Source organism: Leopardus geoffroyi, chromosome A3 (genome assembly GCF_018350155.1).
Source record: "Leopardus geoffroyi isolate Oge1 chromosome A3, O.geoffroyi_Oge1_pat1.0, whole genome shotgun sequence".
Lineage (NCBI taxonomy): Eukaryota > Metazoa > Chordata > Mammalia > Carnivora > Felidae > Leopardus > Leopardus geoffroyi.
Genome location: NC_059336.1, coordinates 12,164,740 through 12,192,085, shown reverse-complemented (window position 1 = coordinate 12,192,085; position 27,346 = coordinate 12,164,740). Strand labels below are relative to the sequence as shown.

The following is a 27,346-nucleotide window of genomic DNA, read 5'->3' as shown; positions in this document are numbered from 1 at the left end:
AGTTCCACCAACAGATTCCTCTCTTTGTCACCTGTGGCACGATCTCACCCCCTTTCTGGGCAGCACTGGCCCCACCCATCCACACCCCAGAGGGGCTCACTCATTTCAGGAGGTCTTGAGAAGCCATCCAGAGCAGCACTGGGCCCCTGGGAGGAATTCTCCTGCCAGCCGCGAAAAGCATAGATCTATCTGTATCTTGTTCACGGAGACGGAAGCACAGAAAGAGGGGGGAACAGGCCCAAAGTCACAAAACTTAGATTGGACAGCGCTGGGAATGTAATCCGCAGCTGATGCTAAGTGACCAAAGACGGAAAGCTGCTTTTGTTGAAAGCTTATTATGTTCCAGCTGCCTCTTTAAAGACTAATTTTACACAAGTTATTTTTTTTTGAAAAGGTGCATACAGTTGGAAAAATCAAAAAGGTAGAAAGGAATATACAGTTAAAAGGGTGTCTCTCTTCTGTCCCCAACCTTTGTCATTCAGCTTCCCTCCCCCCCACCGCAGGCAACGACTATTCCCATTTTCTTATGGATCCTCCCAGCGATGGGCTACCCGATGTCCTACCCAATATCCATCCTCCGCCTAAGAGAACCCCGATTTTGTTCAGGCGACAATGCGTCCAAATTAAAAATACTCAGGTTCCTAGACTCCCTTGCCACTAGGAGCAGCCATGTGACCCAGCTCTGTGCCATAAAATGTAGGTGACAGTCCCTAGGCAGGGCATTCCTTTCTACCCCCCTCTCCCCTCCCCATAAGACAAGGCAACTGAAAGAGAAGACTTTTGTCTTTTTCTTTTTCCTTTTGCCCTTCCTTTTTCTTCCTGCCTGGAATGTGGACGTGATGCCTGGAGACAGAGCAGCCATTTGGAGGACATGAAGATCAAAGTCTCATGCTCAGAATGGTGGAGTGGGAAAGAGGAGGACGCCCCAGTCCTTGAGCAGCTGTGCCAGCACCGGTCCACCCGGCTCTGGACTTCTTGTTGTGTTTGTTCAGGCCATCCCTTGTGGAATTTTCTGTTCCTCGCGGCTGCATGCTTTCCTAACGTGTGCTTGCCTGTGTGCTGTGCATGCATAACCATTTATATTTATCTACATTCTTTCTTCCCCACAAAAATGGTAGCATACCGGTACTATGCTCACCCTTCGGGATCTTATTTCTTCACTTAACGACGTCTGTTAGAGTTTGTTACAAATCGGTAGGCACAGAGCTGCCCAAGCTTTTTAATTAATGTGTCAAAGGCTTTGTACAGATGCCCCAGAGAGCCTTCAACCAGTCCGTTCTTGGGCCACATTTGGATTGCTCTCAAATTCACAAAGATTATCCAGGTACATATTTCATTCCCCACGTGCAAGGGTTTATCTAAAGGAGAACTGCTGAATGAAAGAGGTTTGGCCGATTTGCATTCCACCGGCTACGTGTTAGCCTACCTACACACGGTGTCTAACCCCTTCAGCAACAAAATAGAGTAACGCTTGGGGAATTGTCCGTGGCCTTCCCAAGGGCATTGCAGGCAACAGGTGGAATTTGTGCTTAGAAACACTTGCACGGCATTGCTTTCCACGTAGGGTGGATTTCAGGGCTTCTCAGCAAAGCGGGAAGAGTGAATACGACCGGGTCCTGGTCCTCGCCTGGGAAGGACCACCAGAGTGGAGCCGTGGCAAGATCCGCGTGTGTTCTAGGCTGGCTTCCAGCTCAGGTGTGCCACTGCCTTGCCGTGTGAGCAAGTCCTGCCTCCTCCCCAGGCCACAGTCTCCCCATCTGTGAAACGGACCACTTGGAGCTGTTGATCTCTAAGACCCTTTAGTGCTCAGCTTCTGGAAAATCCCCATGTCTGAGGGTCTCCCGGGAGCTGCTTTTCAGCCCCGAAAATGGAAACAGTCTTCTGAGCAATTTTTCCTCCATTCCTGACCGATCAGAGGTCAAGCGCATCCAGGGGGTTCTATTTCTATCTGTGGACTGTGGCCACAATCCCTGGGGGAGGCCACGCTGCGGGAGCAGGGAACAGCCTGGCCGCCCTGCTTTCTCCATGGATCACATCTTCCTCCAGCTCTCTGACACCCAGACTCTCAGGGCAACGATTCCAATTATGGTTTCATATACCGAGAGTTCGCGTTGGTCAGGCCCTTGCCAAAATTCTTTACAAATATAATCTATACAAACCTGGAGGAGAGGGACCATTCTTATCCCCATTTTACAGATACGGCCAAAGAGGCACAGAGAGGTTAAACAAGTTGCCTAAGCTCACTCAGTCAGCAAGTGGCAGGCCGGGGTTTGGACCCCAGAAAGTCCGGTGCCCTTAACACAGGATTTCTTCACCGTGGCACTGGTGACGTTTGGGGCTGGATCCTTCTTCGTTGTGGGGAGCAGGATGTCTAGCAGCACTCCTGGCCTCCACCCACTAGATGCCAGTAATACCCATTCTCCTGGCATGACGACCAAAAATGTCCCTGACACTGCGAAGTCTCCCCCGGGGGCGGGGGGGGGGGGTCCAAATCGCCCTTGGCAGAGAACCTCTATCGTAACCACAGCTCTGGAGGAACGGATTCTGTGTCCTTTTGGGGACTCCTAGCCTCCTGAGCCCAGCTTTGGCTCTTGGGAGGCACGGCCAAAGGCTGCGAGGACCTTGCCCGAGGACCACGCCCTGCCAGGCCATGCAAGTGTCACAGGGCAGAATTCTCTGAGACGAATGAGGGGAAAACTCAGTGAGGGGCACCAGTGTGCAGGTGGTAGGGTGGGTTTTGGAGGTCAGCTGTGTGACCCACATTAGTGTCTTAACCTCTCTGAGATACAGTCTTCTCAGCCGAAATCAGAGATAACTGCTCGCAGAGTTGAAACGTGAAAAGCTCAAGTAACGTGTCATCATTATGGGTGAGGAAAAACGAAAGCCAGAAACTGCCTCCATGCAGGGTCTAGTTACATCAATTATGGTACATCTACAACACGGAAGATTATGGAGCCATCAAAACAAATGAGACTAATGTGTTTTTGCCGATGTGGAAAGATCTCTAAGATTTATTAGCTTATGTGTAGTTACAAAGCAAGGTACGGAGCAGTGTCTATGAGACAATCCCACTGGTATTAGGAAAAAAAACCCCTGAACTTTCAACATACCCTGATCGGAAACTACTCCTGGCCACACACTGTTCTAAGCAGTGGGAACACAGCATGGCCAGAACAGACACAAACCCCTATTTCCACGGAGCTGGTAGACTGTGGCTATAAAAATACAACACGTGAAGATGTTACAAGGGCGCACAAGCGAGGCTCCTCTTTGAACCTGTTGAAGCGGGGGTGAGATTTCTCTCTCTCCCTGGCAGACCCCTGGGTATTGTTTAAGCCAGTCTTCACTAATTGTATGCAGCCACGTTAATTTTCAGTTTTTAAAAGACTGCATCAGAACATAATTAGAGGGAGGGCCCAGTGCAGCCCCTGGTCCACTGGAAATGGTTGCTTTTGGTACGATCACATATTCTGTAAGTGTTTCTTGAGCACCTTCTATGTGCAGGTACCGTGCTGAGGACACAGCAGAAAGCAAGAAAGATAAGCCACCGCCCTCAGGGAGTGGGAGTGGACAGTCTAGTTGGTGGGGGAACACGGCCATTAGGGAAGCAACTTACAAGAACCAGTACTCTCACAATGGAGGGGACTAGGGAGGCGTCAGAACCTCACAGAGGGGTGGCCTACCCATCTGGGGAGGAGGAGCTTGGGCCCTCTCTCGCCGATGTGACTTCTACCCTGCACTGTTTGGGCAGCTAATAAGACAGCTAAAACGGATGGAGAAATGCCAACCAACCAGGCCCTCTGTAGGCACCTTGCACGTATTAGCTTATTTAATCTTTACTAGAACCCCAGGAAGTAAACACTATTTTTGTCCCCATTCTGCAGATAAGAAAGCTAAGGCACAGAAGGGATGAGTAAGTTGCTCAGGGTCACACAGCTAGTGAGTGGCAGACCAGAACTGAAACTGGGTTGTGTGATTCACACTGTAACCACTTCTTTCCTGACTCTCTTCGACTTTTCCTTCTCTTCCCTGCTCATCAGGAGCAGTCCCCTGCCTCCACACCTTCCCCCAGACATGAGGCTGGCCTTCTGGTCTCACCTCGGCAGAACATGCAAGGATTGGAGAACAACCGTCCACACCCTCACCTGCCCCAGGGGCTCACGAGGCATCTTAGTGGCGTCGTCAGAGCCCAGGTGGTGGAGGGAGTAAGGATGAACAGGAACCACAGGAGCATATTGGCCCCTCTTCCCACCTGTCCTTTAGGGTTAAGGTATCTCGGTTGACTCTTACAGCCAAGGATCCAGACTGAATGTAACTCCAGCCCCTGAATGAGTCCTGACCGGAGACTTCACTCTGGTCATACTGAATCTGGACTCTGGCCACAGATTCCTTCATGACTCTGGTCCTAGCCTAAACCCCGACCCTGGCCAAAACAGAGCCCTGACTTTGGTCACAGACCTGATCCTAGGCTGAGTCATGACCCAGGTCACACATTAATCCTGACCCTTCTCATTGGTTGAGACCTGACTCTGGTCACATATTGAGTTTACTTTGACCTCAGATACACAGCCGTCTCCAAATGCTGCTGTCCACTGTCCAGGGGTCTGCAGAACTCCCAGAATGCCCCCTTCCCACCTCCCCCAGAACTTGGACCAGTCATCCCCTCTACCTGGGCAAGGACTGTCCAGCCTGCTGTCTCCAAGGGCCAATCTGGGGGGCCGGGGGAGCCAGCCCTAAAGGAAGGCATGATTTAGACAGAGCTAAGTTTTTGGGAGGTCCCTTTTTCTGTCCAGAGGCTCTCACACCCCAATTTCTCCCTGCCCATCTCCTGCCATGTTCATGCTTGTATTTATCCCAAAATAAAATTCATCAGCGGAGTTCTGTCTTTAAGGAAGTGGGGGTCAGACGGCAACCCGCCCAGCAGCTGGGCAGGATCCTATCATCAGGAGGCAGTGTCACCAGCAGGAAAAGACTGTGCCTTCTCCCTCCCAGCAAAGCATTACTCATTCTGCCCTGGTTCATTCTGAGGGACTGTGGAGTTCCTGGTGCTGGAGGTGTGCTGACCCAGGGAGCCTGTCCTCCCAGCATGGCTGTCTGCCCCCCACCCCCGTGCTGGGAATCAGCCCCAGTGTCTGAACAAGTGTGTCGAGATTTGTGCTTCCAAGGATGACGTCGGGAAAATGTCCTTGCGGCATCTTGGAGGAGTGAAGTTGCCTCCAGGCCCCGGGTGTTCTTAAAATGGGGCTGGGGAATGGGGCGGGGAACACACATTCATCGTGCCTTCCTTACCCACACAGAGTGCAGGCATTTGAAATCGAGGAAACTGAGCAGGTGCTCAACTCTCTGCCCCGTTCCCCTCTCGTCTCTGGAAGGGAAAAGACTTTAGCTCCTCTGGGTTGAGAGTGGGGAGAGCCACGGAAGGAAGGAGAGAAGCGTGGGGTGTTCCAGATGTGCATCATCCAAGCCCTACCACTACCTAGGACAGCCCCTCGGTAGTGTCCTCCTTGGGGAGTCAGGAGTCATAGCCAGTGAGCCAGTCAGGTGCACAGAGAGGTGGAAAAACAGCCGGTCAGCCGGTCAGCCGTCTTGCCAGTCAGATACAGAGAGAGGTGATGGTCAATCACTCACCCATTTGATCAGAAAAATGGTCAGTGAGTCAGCCAGACAAGGAGATGGACAGACTTTCTGTCCTCATCTGTTAGATACAACAGACACCTAGCAGACAGACAGACAGACAGACAATCAGGCTGTCTGCAGGCATCCTGTCAGTCAGACATGGAGACAGCTAGCAGGCAGGCCAGGAGATGGAGAGATAGGCTCAGGTCATTCACCTAAGTACAGACAGCCAAACAGACTGTCAGCAAGTTGGACAGACATGGAGACAGGCAGATCATCTGTCAGCTGCTCAGTCACTGGGTCAGACACTCAGAGGCAGACAGACAGATACTTGGCCAATTAGACATCAAGAAAGGCATTTAAACGAGGAAATGGGCAGAGAGGAGATTTGTTATGCATCTAATTAGATACAACAGCCAGTCAGACAGGCAGACGGATGGTCCACCAGCCATCCATTTGGTCAGAGCTCCGACAACACAGTCAGACAGGGAGACAAACAGCCAATCACCCATTCAGGTGGACACATGGCAGTCAGCCAGACACCTATGTGGACAGAAAGACAGTCAGACAGCCACCCATCCGGTAAACCATCCGGCCAACCAAACACCCAGGAAGGGGGCCAGACAGACTGACAGTGATCTAGGCATGTAATAGTTTGTTAGCTGGACAGATCATCAGGCAGGCGGACAGCCAGTCATTCAGACACTCTGTCTGTCAACCAGTGGTGTGGTGGACAAATCAGATGTCAGACACTGTCAAACAGACCCAGCCTGCCCCCTGGCCAGTCACCCAGCTGGTTATTACGAGGACATTCAGGCTGAGCAGAGTTGTAGCTGGACCCTGTGAGGGATGTTGGGAAATACGACAGGTGGTCCCGAGCTCACAGAATGACTGGGGTCAGAACACGCCTCTCAAGACTCTGACACAGCCCTGGAAGCAGTCAAGGAAGGCTTCCTGGAAGAGGAGGTAGGAGGACCAGGGTCAGCCGGCAAGAACAAAGCATTCTGGGTAGCCTAGCTGCCTGTTCCCTGGCCAGGATTTGAGGCATTTTTCCTGTTTGTCCCCTCCTTTCCTTAACCCCAGTGTTTTTTTAGCCAAGGGGATGGGGTCCACACACATTCCCCCACCTCTTTATCCACAGCATGCCCCCCCCCCTCCCCAGCAGCCACTGCTTCTCCCTCTGAACCACAGGAACACATTGCCAGGGCCTGGGAACACCCCAAAGGCTTACTATTTTTACAGGCCACAGGACTGGAGAAGGGGCTGCAGTGAGTGAGTGTGTGTGTGTGTGTGTGTGTGTGTGTGTGTGTCTGTGTCCTTTGGGGGGTGTGTGTAGAGTCTTGTTGGGCCCCCTCCTTTCTCCCAGCTCTGCCAAGTTCTCGCTTCCTCCCTCCTCCACTGGAGCTGGGGGTGGGGAGGCCCTCCCAGGCCTCTTCCCATTTTGGGAATTGGGCTGAGAACTATGCAAGGAGACAGAAATAATTCCTTTTTCGAGCCTGGCCAGGGCCATAGCAGCCCAAACACTGGCACAAAACCAGTGCGGGCGGGGGTGGGGGGGGGGTAGGGGGTGCTGTCCAGGAGGGGGAGGGGCTCAGCCCCAGGGGCCCCAGGAGACAAAGGCCCAGTGTCTGCAGAAAAACTTCCTCACCCAGCCCCAGGGCTGGATACCAGCAACCTGGAAAGCTCAGCAGCTCCCAGTGGGGAGCTTAGCTGCCAGGGCTGAAAAAGGTTGGAGGGGTGGGGAGCTGGAGACATAAAGAAAGAACAGAAAAGTAGTCACAAGCCCCAGGAGGGGCAAAGACAACTTGAAAAATAGACCATTTCTGGGAACCAAGAAGGGATCTCTGATTATCTCCTGAGAACACGGGGGCATCTGCAAAATGGGGCAGACCCACTGACTACTCAAGGAAAAAGATGGTCGGGGGTCGGGGAGCGGGGAGCACGGAGCACAGAGCAGATGCACACTTAAAGCAAGTGATCTGATCAGAAATTGAACACAGCCAGCTTCGCACCCCTGCTGCGTTGCCTCCCGGTCTGTGACCCTGCGTAAGCCACTTTCGCCTGCTTGGTCTCCTGTCTCAAGTCTGTAAACCCGGAGCAAGGACAGAAGCTGCTCTCCAGGGTGGCTACAGGTTTAAGTCACATGAGGATGTGGGAAACCTAGCACGGGGGTAAGGTGTGCAATGCATTCTAGTCTTTCCTTCTTCCTCCTCCTTCTCACAGCGTTGTTATTATTTCAGTGGGGTCTTACAGCAACTCAGCCCAAGGCAGATCTCCGTCTACATTTTAACGGTGACACCCACCTGGAACCAGCCTCTTCTCTCTGAGCCTCAGTTTCCTCCTTGCACTAAATGACCGTGAAGGACAAGAGGAGACATGGTGAAGACATCCCCCCCCCCCACCTGGATCAAACCTCACCGGGCCTTTTCAGTTATTCCATCCAATAAATGCCCTTTATTGTTTATGTCCGCTTGATTTGACTTTCTGTTTCTTGCATCCAAATTCGCCCTTGCAGACATATTTCCTTTACCAAAGTTTTTTTCCCCCCAGTGTTAACCCTCATCATCACCCTTCTGAAAAGATATTATTGTTCTTCTCAGCTGAGAGATGAGGAAGCTGAGGCTCAGAGAAGTGAAGTGACTTGCCCCAAATTTGAACCTGGAAATGTCTTATGCTCCTTTCAAGACCTCCCATTTCTCATCTACCTCTGAGCAAGAGAGAGGGAGAAACACACTAACAGACACTACCAAACTTCAGTGATAAGTGTCCCAAAGAAGACAAATCCCATAATGTTGAAGCCTGGAAGAAGCTTAGAGATCCTCAACGTTCCCATTTCAGAGATGAGGAGACTGAGGCCCATAGAGAGGAAGTGTTACAGGGAGCAGGAGGCAGACTGGAAGCCAGGGCCTCTGAGGGCAGAGGGGTCCTCGGCTGTGTCACGCCTGTCAGGGGGCTTCCTTGTGGTAAAAAAATTCCTCTCAAGCTTTTGGGAAACCATCCCTCCACTCTGGAGCGACATGTCCCTCCTGAGGCTAACCCCGGGCTCTAGCTCCAGGCCTGGCCAATCAGAACTGCACATTCCCCCGGTGATGCCAATTGGCTGGGTCTGGGCACTGACTCAAGCCAATCAGAGTGAGTCTGCCTGCCAGCCTAACCAAGCTCTGTTCTTAGCACAGAAAATGGGCTCTAGGTTCAGAAACTGTGGCAGGCCACGGGGCCAGTTACAGCTTGACGATCTAGTTCATTTTCACGGTATTCATTTTTTAAAAATGTTTATTTATTTATTTTTGAGAGAGAGAGAGAGAGAGAGCGCGAGAGAGCGAGAGAGCGACCAAGCACAAGCCAGGGAGGGACAGAGAGAGAGAGAGAGAAAGGGAGACACAGAATCCATAGAAGGCTCCAGGCTCTGAGCTGTCAGGACAGAGCCCTACTCGGGCCTCAAGCTCACAAACTATGAGATCATGGCCTGAGCCGAAATCTGACACTTAACCGACTGAGCCACCCAGGCACCCATCGTAGTATTTATTTTTAAACGTCTTCCATTTAGGTTGACCTACTCAACCTGGTTTGCCAGGATTTTAAAACCCTGATTTTTAAATGGAAAAGTTCCATGTCCCGAGAACCGCCTCAGTTTCCAGGCAAATGGGGGCCGAGACAGGTGGTCACTCTACTTCAATGTATGGGTAACAGATCCCAGCTCCCATTAATGGCAGGTTCCTTTTACAATAAACTTACTTAAATTTAAAAACAGAGCTGGCTAAGGGAAAAAATACTAACAAAATAGTATACCTTTAGTGAAAGGAAATGGGAGAAAAATCACGAAAGCTGCTCGTGGGTGTGAATTGTCGTTGGGAGATACTCAATGCCTGCAAGGTTGGAAACCCACGCTCAGTCCCTGGGTCAGTGGCCTACTGGCTGTTTGACCCTGGATAACTTGCTCATCCCCTCTGAGCCTTCGGGTCCTCCCCAGAGGCAGGAAGGGTGTGGGCAGGAAGGCTCTGTTAACTCGCTAAGCATACAGGCTCTTCTCAGGGCAAGACCTGTAGCCAACAGCAGCTCACAAATCCTTGGGAGGCCTGTCACCTCCCTACTGTGCTTGCCTGATGGAGCCATGTCTGCCTGAAACAGTGCCTGGCATGTGGTTAGTCAGCTCTCAATGAATGAGATCTCATATGGATCATTTTTCCCCCAATACTCTCTTATTAAGGTATGATTTACACATCATAAAATGTCCAAGTTTTAAGCGTTCAGCGCTTAACCATTGATAAGTGGTTACACCTGTGTAACCACCACCCCAACTAAGTGTAGAACATTTCCACCACCCAGAAAGTTCCCTCGGGCCCCCTTCCAGTCAATATCCCCAAAGGCAACCACGGGTCTGATTTCTCGCACCATAGCTTAGTCTTGCCTACTCTTGGAGTCCACATAAATGGAATCATACTGTATGTTCTTCTTGATGATAACTATTACGCGTGCTCAAATGTGTGCACGCGAGTGCGCCCAGACACATACACCTGCACGTGTGTGCCGGGAACTCACGGACGCACCCACGCACACAGTATTTCCAAGCTGTAAATCTCTCGGCTTCAGTCTGCAGCTCGGCTTGGCGCCCCCACGCTTTCTGGTGGCTCAGGGAGGTAATGGGGCTCCCACCCCTGGGTCCAGACCTTGGGAAGGCTCCCCCAACATCTCCTTCAGCAGCTTCTTACTGGATGACCTCAAGCAAACACTTAAAATCTGCTTTCTCCTTTGTAAAAGGAGATGATTAACACCCACTTCATAATAAACAACTTCCCCGGACTGACCACTTACTATCCTGCCAGGCATTGTTTAAAGGGATGCACCAGTCCTAACCCAAGTCCATCCTTCCAGCAACCTTAGGGTCTAGATACAGTTATGTATGACCCCTCTCTTATAGGTAAGGAACGCGCGGCACAAAGAGGTCCAGCAGCCTGTCCGAGGTCACACGGCAGAGGAAATGGCAGAGTTGCATAGGAACTCAGTGTGGCTCTGGATTCTCCCCTTGCCACCATTTCAGTATCACTGCTCACAGGGAGACTATCAGGGTATTATCATCTTTGTCCGTGCCCCAGCACATGGCAGGCGCTTAAGCAATGTCTGATGTGGCTACTACCAAGAACATTTGTATCTGCCATCTCGGTAATGCCTCAGAACAACCCCATTTTGCAGATGAGGAAACTGAGGTTCAAAGAAGTCAATCGCAAAAATTCCAGATCTTCTAATTCTGAATCCCACATTCTTGCTATTTTCCCCACTGGTGGTGATGTTCTCCCCACCAGGGAGGGATTTTGCCTGTTTTGTTTACTGCTATGTTCCTGGCACCTATAAGAGTGCCTGGCATATACTCAGTACTCAATAAATGTTCTTCCAATGGATGCGTACAGCAGGGAAACCAGTGCCCTTCTTTACAGCAGGAGGACCTAAGACCTGGGGAGGGGTGTGACTTGTCCAAGGTCACGCCGTGCCTTAGCGCCACTGCATCTATCATTTTCTCCCTGCCTGGCTCACCCTCTCTACTTCCTGACCTGAGCAGGCCAAAAGATTTGGGAGCCCCCGACGCACTTGCAAAGGCCCACATTAATGGGAAGCTGGCACGGAGCCTCCCCAACTTCATTACACCGTCCAAGGTCGGTGCAGAAGCCTGCCAGGCTAACACTCAGGAAATGCCGGTCAAAGGGAAACAAGGCCCTGGCTTGCCAGAGCTTCTCCATTGGAGAGGGGGAGCATTCCTGGCAGAGAGGGTGGGGAGGGAGGGCCAGGCCAGCCTTTAAAAGCACTCTGCAAACACATGCTTGGACTGCAGCCCACTCTGGCCACGGTCCCCACCAAGTCAGCAGAAGAAGCAAAACTCTTGGGCCCTGCAGGACACTGCACGGGATGCGGCCTGGGGGGGGCGGTCTGTGTTCGTGAGGACTGAGCCAATAAGAGCCCACCCTGAAGATCGAGGGGAGACGGCGATGCTGGGGGAGGGGACAGACTGCCCTAGGCGGAGGGTCAGTCTTAATTGTCAATCCCCAGCACTTGCACATGGATGGAAGTTTTAAACACACCGACCACTTCCTCTCAGGATTCAGGTGGGTGCTTCCAGACGCAGAGCCTGAGGCGAGGATTGTTAGGTAGCAGATGCATTGAGGAAGTACCTTTGGGAGAAGGGAGAGTGAGGGAAGCCGGACCTGCCAGGGCAGGACCTGCATTGGAAAGTGGTCTCAGCAGGCAGCTCGCTCAGCTTGAGCCCACGGGGAGCTCAGGAGTGTGGACAGCACCCAGAATTGGTCTCACCTTAAAGTAAGAAGGCCTCCGCACCCTTGATTCGGTGAGTCACTGGCTGCAGGCCGCCCGCAGCGGGGTGGGAGCTATTGTGGGTTGCAGACCCCCAGGCAGGCCACTCCCACTGGCCGAGGGTACTACGAGCTATTAACAGTCGGTGGGCCGCACCAGCCTGGAAAGGGGATGTGGGTGAGGCCCCATTGCGTCCACCACTCATTGCAATGACTGCCCCCCTCATTGCATTAATTCATCGGTACCTACACCTCCCCACCTTAGGGCCAACCCTCACGAGAAAGGAGGAAAAAACTGAAAAGATATGATGTTTTCTTCTACCCCCCTCCATGGCAGGCCATTGCATCTGGTGTTTGAAGAACAACAAAAAAAATCAAACCAAAATAAAGAAATAAAAGCACTTCACATGTCCAGGCTAACAGGATTCCAGAGTCTGCAAGGCACCGAGGGTAGCACATTGGAAGCGTGGCCTCCAGGCTCTCTGAGCTGATATGCCCGCTGCAGAGGCCTGACCCAGGACAGCATGGGGCCCGGCTCCAGGATCAGGCAGGGCAGATGAAGTTACAAGGTCAAGAAAGACAAAGCGGCCTGGCTGGGCCTCAGGGGAGGCTCCGGGACCGTCCAAGGCGGGGAGGGGGGTGGGGGTGGGGTGGCAGACCCGACCCTGGGGGGAGGTGGCATGATGGAGTAGGAGCCAGGGGGCAGAGGGTCCCTGGGAAGGTGACAGCCTGGCCTGCAGCCCCCATCCCAGCTGTGAGCCCTGAGCAGCCCTGAGCAGGGCCTAGGGCAGGGCCACTCCTCACCTTTACCTCTGCCAAGTTGAACCCTCCCTCCCCTGGGCACAGCGCTCTACAGTGAGCAAAACACCTGTAGCTCAGCATGTTGAGGTGGGCGAGCCAAGGGCTCAATGCTACACATGGGGAAACTGAGGCTTAGAGAGGTGCACAGTGACCCCCTTGGTTAACAAATGTTGATTAAGCACCTACTGTGTACCAGGCACTCCTTCCGGTGCTGGGGAGACTGTAGTGAACAGAAACCCCGTTCGCGTGGAGCATATATGCAAGGGGTTCAGGGGTGTGGAGAGCAAGACGGTAACAGTTGCTCTGGAAAAGTAACAATAAAGCGGGGAAGGGAGAAAGAGTGCCGCGGTAGAGGTGGCCGTTTAACAATGGACGGTGAGAAACGGGAGAACACCAGCTCTCGAGTTTGGCAGGTTCAGTGTTGAGATCCCAGCCCTGGCAGAGTCTTGGGCAAATGACTGGGTCTCTCTGAGCCTCCGTTTCCTCACCTGCAAAAAGGAGGCTGTTGTGAGGAGGACGGGGCTCGTATGGGCTGCACCTCTGGATAAGGGGCTCTCGTGACGAACCCTAAGGCACAGGCAAAATACGCTTTTAAAGCACACTTGGAGGGCCGCCTCGGTCAGCAGCAACGGAGATCCTTGTGAGAATGTATGTCCACTAGAGACCTCCATTCTGTGATCTGGGGGGAGAGACCTGGGAGTCTGAATTCTGCTCGGGTTTGGGAACCCCTGACCTCTCAGGCTTGGGTGTGGGGTTGGCCCATGGCTGCCTCCCTGATGGAAACTCACAGGTGCCCAAAGGCGAAAGGCACTCAAGGATCACAGGGCTCGGCCGTGTCCTCCCATGATGCAGATGGGGAACCTGAAGGAAGACCAGAGCAGCTGGGTGACTTGTTCAAGGCCACACAGCTAACGAGCAGCAGAGCTGGGTGTGAGGCGGTTGACGGATGGAGAGAGTTACCAGCTGGTTCAGGTACCGAGCAGTGGGTCCCAGATGGTGGGGGTGGGATCAGTGTGAGAGCTGAACTTCACCCCAGGAACCTGCACTTCCGACCCTCACCGGACCCCTACTCAGTTCATTCCTTGGAGAAACAGGATCCTACTCTCCGTCGCACTCTGACCGGCCCAGGGCAGCCCAGTCTCCCAGTGAGCCCCTTCCTGCAGCCCGGTGGACCCTGCCCATGCCAAAGTGGGACACATACCGGCAGCGCTAGAGGCGCTGAGATCTGGATTTCTCAGCCTCGCCGTTAGTGGAATCACCTTGGGAGCTTTGAAAAATGCCAGACCGTGGGGCCCACCCTAGAGATTCTGATTTAATTGGTCGGGGTGGGGGGGGTGGTGACTTGGCATTGGGACTTTCAAAGGTCCTCAGATGGTTCTCAACGTTTATTTATTTTTGGGACAGAGAGAGACAGAGCATGAACGGGGGAGGGGCAGAGAGAGAGGGAGACACAGAATCGGAAACAGGCTCCAGGCTCTGAGCCATCAGCCCAGAGCCCGACGCGGGGCTTGAACTCACGGACCGCGAGATCGTGACCTGGCTGAAGTCGGACGCTTAACCGACTGCGCCACCCAGGCGCCCCCTCAGATGGTTCTCATGTGCAGCCGAGACTGGTTTAGCCACACGGGGACAAGACGTCAACTCACACTGATCCAGTGTGAGTAGTGCTAGCTTTTCCGATTCTCCTTCAAACCTTTGGACTCCCTTAAGGGGAAAGTCCACTTTTAAAGCTAACGGGATTTTAACACCTCTCAAACACATGTACATCTCCCCTTTTAACCCGAAGAAAGCAGGTGTCAGCCTCCAGCATCGGGCTAGAATTTCACAACATGATTTATAACTAATGGTACCAACTCTTCATGATACCAAATTTCCCCGCAAAGCAACTTGATTTCAGTAAAATAAGAGAATTAATGTAAAGAAGAATATTAAGCAAATTCTATTTCCCTTGGACCCAGTAGTCTATGACTCAAACTGGTCTCTATTTCCCTTGGACCCAGCAGTCTATGACTCAAACTGGTCTCACGTTCTCCTCTGGCCACAAGAATTGTTTCAGAGGTGAGCACGTGACTAAAATGTACCCAGTCAGAGCCAATTCCGGAACTTTTGCCGGAATAGCCAGGAAAAAAGGCCTCTCTTTCTGCTGGCCTTGGTGCTTGTAGGATATGGAGTCTGGAGAAAAAGTCACTTCGGAGAGGGGAGTGACCTCCTAAGGCCACAGGCACTAGGGCTGAGATTTGAACCATGTGCCCAAAGGTAGTACAACTTCCAAATAAACCACATTTCTGGGGGAATTCACTGGGATCCCTCAGAACTTCTGTTACCTGGGTTTAGAGTCTTTATATGCAGCATTTGTTTAAGAAAAATTCAATAGCACCCAAGCAGGTACCTTTAAAAGCTGATACAAGACACTGTCATTATCTTCAGCACATTCTGAGCACCAGAGAAGATTTGGCTATGTGTGAAGATTTTGGCACCCTTGTTCCTTTCAGGGTTGGATGGTAAGAAACTTCTGGTTGGAGTCTCAGCTAGACATTTCAGACTATCTCACCCACACCCCCCCCGAAAGGAGTGTGATGTCTGCCTTCTGCCTACTGTGATAACCTCTGAATCCATCCATCCATCCCTCCCTCCCTCCGTTTTTCTGTCTGTCCATCCATCTATCCAACACAATTTTACAGAATACTCCTAAGGAGGGAGGCACCGTGCCAGGCGCAGGAGAGACAGGTGAATACATAAACAAGTCAAGCCATCAGGGAGCCCACAGTCCACTCCAAGTGGGGGAGGGCAGGCAGTAATCAGATAATTGCATGCATGAATGTGACATTACAGTGGGAACAAGGCCAAACCAAGGGAGACAGGTAGAACTTTGAAAACCATAACTGGGGATTTGGCCTATTCAGAGATCAGAGAGGGCTTCCTGGATGAAGAAGGCACATTCGACCTGAAAGCTTCAGGATGAGCAGGCAATAACTGGGTGAAGTAGAGAGGAAAAGCATTTCAGGCAGAGGGAACAGAATGTGCAAAGGCCTTTAGTAAGTATGTGATCAGTGTGGCTGCACACAGGAGGCCAGGAGATGAAGTCAGGGGTGAGTGGCTGGTCACATGGAGCCTTTTGGACCCCTGGGAGAAGATGTGCCCCCTTTCCTCGCCCCATTTTCCTTCCAATCAAATGGAAAACTCCCACCTTTCCCCTCCTCCCTCTCTTACATGATAAAGATGTGAAGAAACCAAACACAACGCTGTCCTTATGATTTCTGGGCTTGAGCAGTACAGCAAAGCATATGCACAACGAGAGGGAGTTTGGGCTGCTTGCAGAGACAAGGGAGAAGAGAAGAAAGAAAGACAAGCAGTCTAGGAGTAAAACAAAGAAGGGAAGCTTCAGGAGGAGCGGAGGGCGTGCAGTGGCTCAGTGCCCGGGCTCAAATCTGCACCTTTAGCTGCATTCTCGCATGTGTCACTCGACCTCCCTGGGCTCAGCTTCCTCATCTGTAAAATGGGGGATAATAACAGTACTTTCCTCATAGGGTGCAGTGAGGGCTGGATGAATTGACGAGTTCACCAGTCTGTCTGTAAAGAGGGACGTAGGAGTGACACGTGGGTGTTATGCGGGTCTTGTCAGAACCCAGTCTGTCTCTAAACTCCTCAGAGTCCTCAGGACAGCTGGAAGGGGAGAAGTAGCTGAGGGGACAGAGGGCCCGTGGTGATGAGCTGTATGGGACAAGCTTTGGAAGGCAGCTAAGAAATCTCCCGGGGAGACCAGAACTCCTCCCTTGAGCGAGAGCATCTCATATCTGGGGGAAGGGCCAGGTTCTACAGTTTTCTGAGTAAAAAGGAAGGGGCTCTTGCCACCTCCCTCATAAGAAACCTCTAGTTCAGGGAAGGTTATCCCCCACTGTTGAACTTTGGAATCCAAAAGCACTGACTGAGGGGGCTAATGGCAAATTCTTAGAAAAAAAATGCGAGGGCCCATCATGAGGGAAATGACATTCAGTTTGGGAAGTCAGGAGGAAGATATTTAAGTGGAGTCATAAAAGATGAGTTAAGGAGACCAAGGGGGTCAGGGTGGGGGGGCTGCAAGATTGTTCTAGTTAGCACAGCATGTGCAAAGGTCCTGAGGTAAGACCCAGAATGGAGTCCTGAGGATCTGAGAAAAGAGGGAGTCATTTAAAGTGTCTAATATGAAGGCAGGGGTAGTTCTTATAAGCCCTTAGTGGTCAAATAAGGGCTTTGGAAATTATCCTGAGAGCAATGAGAAATCATGGAGGGGTGAATGCCCCTCCCTCTTGCCACTTCCCCTCATCCCCATCCAAAACCTCTGTACAGATAGAGTGGATGAGACAGGAGGCAGACTCTGCATGAAATAATATGAGGCTTGAAAAACTCTCTTAAGTATCTGAAGTGGCAACGTTCATTCGGTCAGTCAACAAATATTTATTTAGTAGCTACTATATGCTAGGCACAGTTTTAACACCGAGAAGACAAGAAGACACAAGCAAAACCTGACCAACTCTCTCTCTGATGGAGCTTATAATGTAGCGAGATGAGTCAGATAAACCTAGAATATACCAGGTGGTGAGAGGGGCTTGAAAAAAACCAAGGGATGATAAAGGAATGGAGTGTGAAGGTCGGGGAGGGAGGAGGTGAAGGTCAGAGAGCAGGGCACGTGAAGGTCGGGGAGGGGTTGTCTAGCATTTACTACGGGATGAGACCTAGCGAGTGACCTGTCCCTGCCAAGCGCCACCGTCAATGAAGCTCCCCGCCCAGCTGGCACTCACAGTGCATTTGTGGGGACCACAGTGACCAGCACACTATTCCACTTCTCCACAGGCTGCCGCCAGCCACGCCTCTCAAGAGCCAGGAAGCCACACGCCCCTGGCATCCTTTCGGACCCTTGCCTGACACCGTTTGCCTTTCTCTGGATAATGGGACAGTGACATCATCCGGGTTGCCCGCTGCCCCCCCCCCCACTCCCTTGGGGTTGGTAGGGCTGCTTCCCTGGGCCCGCTCCAGGTCAACTGGCAAGAAAAAGAAGATTAAATGGAGTTGACAACAGGTCAAGGGTCTCTGGCTGGGGAGTCACTGTGCAGCCGCTTTCCTGAGGATCGTGTCACTTCTCACAGCGCCGCCTGAGGGGATGGGCATCAGAAACAGCAAGAGAAAGAGGCATAAGTAACAAAATCTCACTGGCGAGATGGAGGTTTGGGGACTTTCTGTGGTTTGCATTTCCTCAGGAACTGCTCCCTGGAGGGTGGATGATGAAGCATTAGTGACACACGTAAGGGATGAAACCCACAAAATAACGAGCCAGGAACAAGAGTTCTGACTGCAAACATCAGTGTTCTCAGTGCGCCTGCCAGAACGCCAATCAAGAATGCCACTGACCTTCAAAATTCAGGCTCTGAACATCAGTTCCAACTTGGAACATCAGCGTTCCGACCTTGCCCGCTACAGTTTCGATCACGAGTGGCGATACCCTGGCCGTGTACCCCTTGGGTCCAATTACGGATTGAGGATTCTGACAATGGATGGCAGCCTCCCCACCTTGAATCCCAGAACTGCGACCCTGAATACCGGTGTTCCAACAACGAACATCACTGCTGTGATCTTGAACATCAGAATTCCAACACTGGGCACCCCCATCTCTACCAAGAATTCCCGAATGTTCAAGCTTCCCAGCCTGAATTTGTAAAGCTGACATTACTTTGCAAGGATACAAAGTTTAATTCTACACAATAAACTCTTCCATGGGCCCACAGTCCCTAGAAATAAGCCAAATGCTTGCATAAGGAAGAAAGATGAAAATAACAGTGAAAAGCACCAGCTCATATTGGTTGCACATCAGGCACCTTGCTGAGCACTTTCCATGCTTTTTCTCATTCAGTTCTCTAGACAACCCCATTTTACCGATGAGGAAACTGAGGCTCAGATCCAATCCAGTTTGCTGACTTAATATCCAGTGCGTTTTACAGCAACTACAGTAGCCTTTTCTTCCTGCTCTGGTTGGAGGCTGGGTAGGGGGATGTTGGATCCTATTAGCTAATTAGTTAAGGAGTCACCTGTGAATTTCCCTGACTTGTGTTAACATCCACCGGGGGTGACTTGGGTTTTGAAGCCAAGTCCCAGCTGGGTGGGACACTCATTCATTCAACAAACACTTGCCACCCTGTCTTGTGCTTGACAGCAGAGAGTAAGAAAAGGGGAGGGGGACCCGTTGCTACTGTCCCCCAAGCCCCACCCTCACCTCTCCCTTCTAGGCGGGAGGGCCTCAGAGGCGAGAAATGATTCCTCCTTCTCCTTCTAGCCATCAGAAGGCTCTCTGCTTCAAGGATCAAATGTGGACCCCTAATGGCTGAAAGTGGTCCACAAGACCACTCTGTCTGGCCCACTCAAATGTTTTAATTTTTAAAAAACTACTTGCCAACATTAGTAACTTGGGATGTCTCATATGAAAAATAAAATCGCTGGGTGGGCCCAGAACCCAGCCCGGAGCTGAACAGCAGCTGCCTCTCTTGATGGGCACGTATGCCCCAGTCCCCACCACTCCCCGCTGCCTCCTTGACACTGAGGCTGAGTGTTAACTGTCTTGCTCATTGAACTTGCCCTATTACAGTTCTTCCATCCACCTGCTTCACTTGTTATCACTACCCACCTGGCCCCTGTGGCCATCTGAGTCCAAGGTCCCAGCTCTGGCCTCCGTGTCCCAAGGCAGGGAGCTTGGGGAGGTACTTTTTCCTTGATAGAGTCACCGGGACTGAAGGACTTTCCACACTCCTCACCCCCAGGACTTCTGAGTCTTTCTTCCTAGCAGGCAGGGCCGGCTTCACGGGGGGTGCAGCCTGCATGGTCCCACGGGGCCCTGCGACCAGAAGGGCCCCGAGTTTGGCTGCGTGCTCTGCTGTCGCTGTCTTGAAATGCTTAGAGGTTTTTGCACAAGGGGGACTGCATTTTATCTTGCAGCGCACCCCTCCCGCCACCCTCAGATTCTGCAACCAGCCGGGTTAGCGTATCACTCAGTCATTAGGGGCATCCGGTACGCGCGCGCGTGCACGCACACGTGCACGCGCACGCACTTCTCTAATCTGTCTGGAAAACCACCTCTTTGGATTGGTCTGTTCTCTTAATCACGAGGCCGGCAAGGGTCTCAGACTTTCATGTAGGGGTGGGGGGCGTGGGGGCAGCAACCTGGACCGAGAGGGAGGGGGACTAGGGGACCTGCCTTGGGTTGCATTTACACAGAGCTTTATGTAAGATAAAGCTGCCTACCCTCCAGCCACTCCCTAGCACAGGCGTCGTGCGAGGAATTCGGGCAGGCAAGGTGTCATCAGAGGCCTCGTTAGGGCAAGGTTTGGGGTCGACTATCTTTCTTCCCTCCCTCTTGAGAAAAGGAGGCGAAGATGAAAAACAACATCATGAACACAGCACGTGCGCTTGGCCCGGCTCAGTGCTGGCCGCTCGGCGCGCAGATCTTTCCTGCTTGACGATGCCATACCCATTTCCCAGCTGAGAAAGCTGAGGCCAGAGATGAAGGGTCTGTCTGCCCAGGTTTTCGTAGCTCATATGGGGCGGTGTTGGGATCATGAACCCAAGCGTCCAGAGTTCTTTCCACTTATGCTACCAGGGAGGTGGCACAGGAGATGAGGGAAAACACCAGTGAGGAGAAGGGTGTCTGCGCCCAGGTGGCCCTAACTTCAAAATAAAGCAGAGAGACATCTTATCGCGGGAAGAGGGTAAGTGCCATCAGATCCAAGCTGGTCATTCAAGGTCAGGGAGGGCCTTTCTGAACAGGTGACATAGGAGCCGAGATCTGAAGGATGAGAAAAGGCAGCTGGTGTTGCAAGATCCGGAGTCAGAGGACCAGAGAGGTTAAGTAATTTGCTCAAGGTCACACAGGTAGCTTGTACCTTCATTCCCTCTGGCCATCCTCCAAAGCCCTCCTGACAAAGCCCCTACCCTGCATCAGGCCCCGAGGCGACTTTAGAATACAGGCCGGCAAACTTTTCCTGTAAATGCTGTTGTAACTAAAAGCAGGTTCAGATAATAGGTAAGTGAATGTGGCAGGCGTTCCAGTAGAATTTTATTAATAAAACAAGCAACCCACCTACCCGGCTTTAGAACACAGAAATGAATACAAAACAGTCCTAGATTTTGAGAACTTCCTGCCTTACTCATGGAGATAAGACAAGGTCAGAAGAAAATAGAATAGAATCCAAGAGGAAGGATGCTAAATGGCGCAACAGAGAAAGAACTTGAAGAAAGATTGCTTCTGCAATTTGGGAAGGAAGGAGGTCAAGTACAGGTTCTCAGAAAGGACCATCTGCCCTGTGAGGCCCTCTCTGACCACACCCTCTTGTTCTCTGTCAAAATACCTTGCTTCAGGGGCACCTGGGCGGCTCAGTCGATTAAGTGTCTGACTCTTGGTTTCGGCTCAGGTCATGATCTCGCGGTTTGTGAGTTCGAGCCTCATGTTGGGCTCTGCGCTGACAGCTCAGAGCCTGGAGCCTGCTTTGGATTCCGTGCCTCCCTCTCTCTCTGCCCTTCCCCTGCTAGCACGCGCGCTCTCTCTCTCTCTCTCAAAATAAATAAACGTTAAAAAAATTAAAAAAAAAAAAAAAACACCTTGCTTCTGTCCTTCACAGTTGTACACATTATGCTCTGTGATTATTTTCATTTAGTTTTTTTTAAATGCATCTCTCTCTCCAGTAGGCTGTAAACTCCATGGCGGCTGTAGATTTGCCAGCTTACGTTTATTTCCTGTCTTGGTAGCAGCACTTAATCTCTCCTTGGGGTGCCATCTCCTTTACTTCCATCTCGGGGTCCCCTCCCAGCTCTAAGATGTGATCCACACTTGGTGAAGTGATTGGCTTAGGGACAGGCCAATGAAAACAGCCCTGGGGTTTTGCTGGATCTATTTGGAAAGAAACTTGCTTCCCACCCCCTCCCCACCCACCATGGAAGCCTGCAGTTGCTGGAGATTATCTTTCCAGCCATGTTACAGCCTGCTGAGAAGCCAGAGCTTAGAGATACCGGAGACTAAGTATTGATGGCATATTTAAGCCCCTGGATCCAGCCCTGCCTGAGGCCATCCCTAACCCAGGACTTTTCAGTTACATTTTTTGCTCAGGTCCGTTTGAGCTGTATACTTGTTACTTGCAACCAAAAGAATCCTAACCAATGGATACACAAGTGCTTCCCAAGCACCCAGCATGGTGCCTAGCATATAGTAACAAGCCCGTGGATGTTTGTCACACAAACAACATTGTGACATTGAAGCAGGACCTCAAAACAAGCACACGTGTCCGTAGAAAGTTACAAGAACCAGAGGAGACCAGAATGGAAGCTAACTTTGAATCCAGGAGTGGGACAGGATGACTGAAATTGTGGTCACTATTTGAAACACTAATAAATGATGTGTACGCATATGCACAGCACAGGAGATGGAGGAAAGTCGATCCCTCCAAAGAGACGCTGGGAATTCCAGGCACGAAGAGAAGACAGAAGACAGGGCCAATATCATCATCCCATCTCTACCTTCTTTTTGCTCCTCACGTGCCCCTGGCAGGGGAGTCTTGGGCTGCCTCACTGGGGCCCTTGGGTCCACGAGGACTCTACGAGGCAGAGCTGGCCAAGGTGAAGGGCCCCGTGGATCACACAGGCCTTGAACGACTCCAGGATGGGCCCTGGGTAGCAATAAGTGAAATATGATGACCTATTTTTAGAAGCTGTTTGATTCCAGGTCCATTACCTGGTGGATGTGAGTGATGGTGCGGAACTGGCAAACGTAACATTATTCTCGTAGACGGCGTCCGCCTGCCAGGCCACAGTGGGCAATTATGGTGGAGACCAGCCTTGTTGCAGAGCAAAAATGGAACAGTCAGGGCATGAGGAAAACACCTCAAGTGTCTAATTTAATTGTGTCTCCTTGTTGTGAATGAAGGCCAGAGGCCACTTCTTCCTGGCCCAGGAAACATGGGCCTGAGAGTGGACAGGTAGAGACCAGGAAGGTGGGAGGATACGGAGGAGGTACACCGAGAGACCCTTGTTTGTAGGGGAGACCCCTCTGACCAGTCATCACATGATCACGCAAGTTTCCACACTCATTCACTCAACAAACATTTACTAACACTTAAGCAAAAATAATAACAACAACAATAGTTAACTTGTACTGAACGCTTGCTGAGTGCCCACGACCGCTCTGAGTGCTTCAGATAGAACTGTCAGGGTGCCTGGGAGGCTCAGTTGGTTAAGCATCCGACTTAGGCTCAGATCATGATCTTAGGGTTCATGGGTTCGAGCCCCGCATCGGACTCTGTGCTGACAGCTCAGAGCCTAGAGCCTGCTTCAGATTCTGTGTCTCCCTCTCTCTCTCTGTCCCTCTCCCACTCATGCTCGGTCTCTCAAAAATAAATAAACATTAAATTTTTTTTTTTTTTTTTAGATAGAACTGTCACCCTGGCTGTTGTGAGACTCCTCAAATTATGGATCAGGAAGTCAAAGCCCAGAAAAGTTAAGTCATCCTCCCAAGGACACACAGCTTGAATCGTCACTGAGCTGGGATTTGAGTCCGGCCAGTCAGGCTGCAGAGCCTGCTTTTTTAAGCATTCCTGTCTCTCTGTGGGCCAGGCCTGGCATCACATAACAACCCAGAAGCTACACTTAACAGTGTTTTGTGCGAGGAAGGTATGAACATCAGGTTTTTGGAGCACAGAGGAGGGAGCAGCCAGTGCTGCCTGAAGAGGATGTGGGTGGTGAAGGAAGAGAAGCTGTGGGTAGATGAGAGGAAGAAAGGGGACAAGGCAGAAGAATCGGTCTGGCCAAAAGTATGGAGCAGGACTTTTGCATTCTGGGAATGCAAAAAGGTGAGTGTGGTATGAGTAGAGGGGCCGTGGACAGGGTACGGGCAGAGTGAATATGGAGTGGTTGGCTGGAGCCTTGAAGGTCAGGCTAAGGAATTTGGGCTTTATCCTGGGAGTAGTGAGAACCATGGAGGGGTTTTTGGAAGCGGGGATGTGAGCAGATTAGATCTGAGAGAGATGCCTCTTGGTTCTCTGCAGAGGATGAACTGGAGGAGGAAGGCTGGAGACAGGGAGGCCAGTGTGGAAGTTCAGTGGAAAGGTCAAGTTCCAACAGCGACAGCTCACCCTCTGATCTTATCTCCCCACCTCGCGGGCTGGCTCACTCTGCTTCAGCCACACTGGCCACCTGGCTGTTCCTTGACTGACCCAGACATGCTCCTGCCCCAGGGCCTTAGCACATGCCGTTTTCTCCATCAGGAACACTCTTTCCCCAAAAGTCCACATACCTCCTCCTCTCCTCTTCTGATAGTCTTTATTTAGTTGGCATCTTCTTGGTAAGCCCTTTCCTATGCCCCCCCCCCCACCCCGGTCAAATACACTCTCTCCTTCCTGCTGACCTTTCTTCATGGCATTTGTTATCAACCAAAATACTACATTATTTGATCTTGTAATCTCATCCAAAATACTCCAGTTTGTATCTCTAAAAGATGAATATTAAAAAAAAATTTTAATGTTTATTTATTTTTGAGAGAGAGAGAAAGATTCAGAGCACAAGCAGGGGAGGCGCAGGGAGAGAGGGAGGCACAGAATCCGAAGCAGGCTCCAGGCTCTGAGCTGTCAGCACAGAGCATGATGCGGGGCTCGAACCCACTGACTGTGAGATCATGACCTGAACTGAAGTCAGACGCTTAACTGACTGAGCCACCCAGGCGCCCCTAAAAGATGAGTATTTTAAAACACAACCACAATAACATGATCATACCTAAAAAATGGCATTAAGTCCTCAATAGCACCAAATATCCAGCCAGTGTTTATCTTTCCCGGTCATTTCATGACTCCTTTTTCACAGTTGCTTTGCTCTGGTCAGTTTCCGTATTTGTTAATGCTTTGAATGGTTTCACTCTCTCCCCTACTAGAATATTAGAGCCATTAGAGCTGGGATCTTTATTTTCTTCTCTGCTGTGTCCCCAGTACCTGGCACAGGGCCCAGCACACAGTAGGTGTTCAACAAATCTTGCTGAATGAACACAGCCAATCATAATCATACAGCTGATACTGATCTTGTGGGCATTACATGTTTCTTATCGTTATTTACCCTATTACCTTATCTAATCCTCATAACGTCTTTGTGCAGCAGGGGCTATGATTGGACCCATTTTACAGAAGGGGAAACTGAGCCATGTGGCTCAAGGACTCACAGCTAGAAAACGGCCAGGGCATAAGACCTGAGACACAGACTGAGCGTCCGTGGATGCTGATGGAGGCTGAGGGTTTATGGCTGCCCAGAAACTGCCCCCACATCCCACATAGTCTTCACAGATTCCTCTGCCCCCACCCTCCCCCACCCAGGCCGCCATCTTCTCTTGCTTGGAACATTGCAACATCCTCCTGGCAGCTGGTCCTCCTTTATTTCTGTAAAATGCCCACTTTCCAGGCAACATCCAGGGGGTGGACGTCCACGATGCACAGGACAGCCCCTCACAACAAAGAATTATCCATCTTCAAAGGTCCAAAGTGCTGAGGTTGAGAAACCACGCTCTGGTTGAGAAACCAGAAGTATCCTGCATCCAGAGCTTAGCTGAAGTCCATGCGAGTCAGACTTCCAAAAATGTGTTAGTGATAGCAATGAAAGTCCCAAAGTTGGTACGCCAAATTGCTTTTTTCATCAATTAGTGTGTATTCTCAGTTAACTTTAGGATAACACCTTTCATTCCTTTGACAAACATTTACTGAGTGCCTGCTCTATGGCAGGCACTCTTCTAGGCACTGCGGACACAACAGTTGAACAAAACAGACAAAAGCTCTGCCCTTTGAAGCTGGTAACCAAGTGGGGAACAGAAAAAGTAATTGCATAATTAAGTAATTATATGCTATGTCAGGTGGAGAAACATAAAGCAGGAGAGGGGAATGGAGAGTGTTGGGGATACTGTTTTATAGGGTGGTTGGGAATGCCTCGCTAAGATGACATTCGAACTGAGATCTGAAGAGTGTGGGCAGTGAGTCTTACGGCTATCTGCAGGAAGACTACCAGGCAGAAGAAACAGCAAATGCAAAGGCCCTCAGGTGGGAGAGTGGTCTGCCTGAGGAATAGCAAAGAGGCCACTGTGGGTAGACTGCAGTGACGGAGAGAGGGAGGGTGGTAGAGAAGGAGGCCGGAAGGACGTTGGAAGAGAGAGGAAAGATGCCAGACAAGGGCCCTGGATGATAGGACTTGAGCTTTTTCTCCGAGGGAGATGGGAGCCATGGGAGGATTCTGAGCAGGGGGGTGAGCAGATCTGACTCAGAAGTTCCTCTGGCTCCATGTGGAGGACAGACTGCGGGGGTGTGGGGAGGTGGGAGCACAGACAGGAAGAGGCTCCTGCAGTGGTTCAGATAAGAGAGAAGGGGGACCTGAGTCAGGAACGCAGCAGTGGGGCAGTGAGAAGTGGCCACATTCTGGACAGGTGTCACTGACGTGTGTGTGTGTGTGTGTGTGTGTGTGTGTGTGTGTGTGTGTGAGAGAGACTGGCATTCCACAAAGCTTTCTTCAGTGGAAAAGGAGAATGGGGGGCCATGCTGGATGTGTCAGGGACTGTCCCTTATCTCTGTCAACAATTACCCAGACGGCACCTCTCTACATCCCCAGCACGGTGTGCAGAACTCTACATCTGTCAGGACCTCTGACTCTCCTTACCCCAGGGCTCTTCCCAGGAGTCAAAGTCATCTGGAGCCACAAATGGTGCTGGGAAAACTGGACGCTCACGTGCAAAAGGATAAAGTTGGTCCCTTACCTTACACCACACACAAAAATTAACTCAAAGTGTTTCAAAGACCTAAACGTAAGACCTAAAAGTATAAAACTCTTAGAAGAAAAGATAGGTGGAGGACATTGGATTAGGCAAGGACTTCTTCGCTTCGACACCAAAAGCACAGACAACCAGAGAAAAAAATAGACACATAGGACTTCATCAAAATTAAAAACTTAGGTGCATTAAAGGACACAATCACTCAAGGGAAAAGGCAACCTACAGAATGGTAAAAAATATTTGCAGGTAGGGGCGCCTGGGTGGCTTGGTTGGTTAAGCGTCCGACTTCAGCTCAGGTCATGATCTCACGGTCCGTGAGTTCGAGCCCCGCGTCAGGCTCTATGCTGACAGCATCAGGCTCTGTGCTGACAGCTCAGAGCCTGGAGCCTGTTTCAGATTCTGTGTCTCCCTCTCTCTCTGCCCCTCCCCTGTTCATGCTCTGTCTCTCTCTGTCTCAAAAATAAATAAAACGTTAAAAAAAATTTAAAAAACAATATTTGCAGATCACACATCTGCAAATAAGGGGTATTATAATACCTAGAATATATGAAGAACTCTACAACTCAACCACCAAACACAAACCACTTGATTAGAAAATAAGGAAATTACTTGAATAGACATCTCTCCAAAGAACGTGTACAATGGCCAGCAAGCACACGAAAAGATGCTCCGCATCACTCATCATTCGTGAAATGCAAATCAAAACCACAACGAGATACCACGTCACACCCAAAAGAGTGGCTGTTATCAAAAGAACAGAAAATGCCAAGTGTTGGTGAGGACTGGAGAAATTGGAACCCTTGTGCACTGTTGGTGGAAATGCACCATG

The 27,346-nt window shown here is 51.0% G+C and overlaps 1 protein-coding gene and 1 long non-coding RNA gene across 2 annotated transcripts in view; both read right to left on the bottom strand.

The window, feature by feature from the left end:
- Positions 1-27,346, bottom strand: part of KCNB1 (potassium voltage-gated channel subfamily B member 1) — a 100,586-nt gene that overhangs the window by 62,492 nt on the left and 10,748 nt on the right. The window lies entirely within an intron of this gene.
- On the bottom strand, positions 1,086-21,184 carry LOC123580049. Its single transcript, XR_006703102.1, has 3 exons — positions 15,953-21,184; positions 5,471-5,476; positions 1,086-1,098 (listed from the first exon to the last, which is right to left on the bottom strand). It is a non-coding gene; the product is annotated as an uncharacterized LOC123580049 (long non-coding RNA).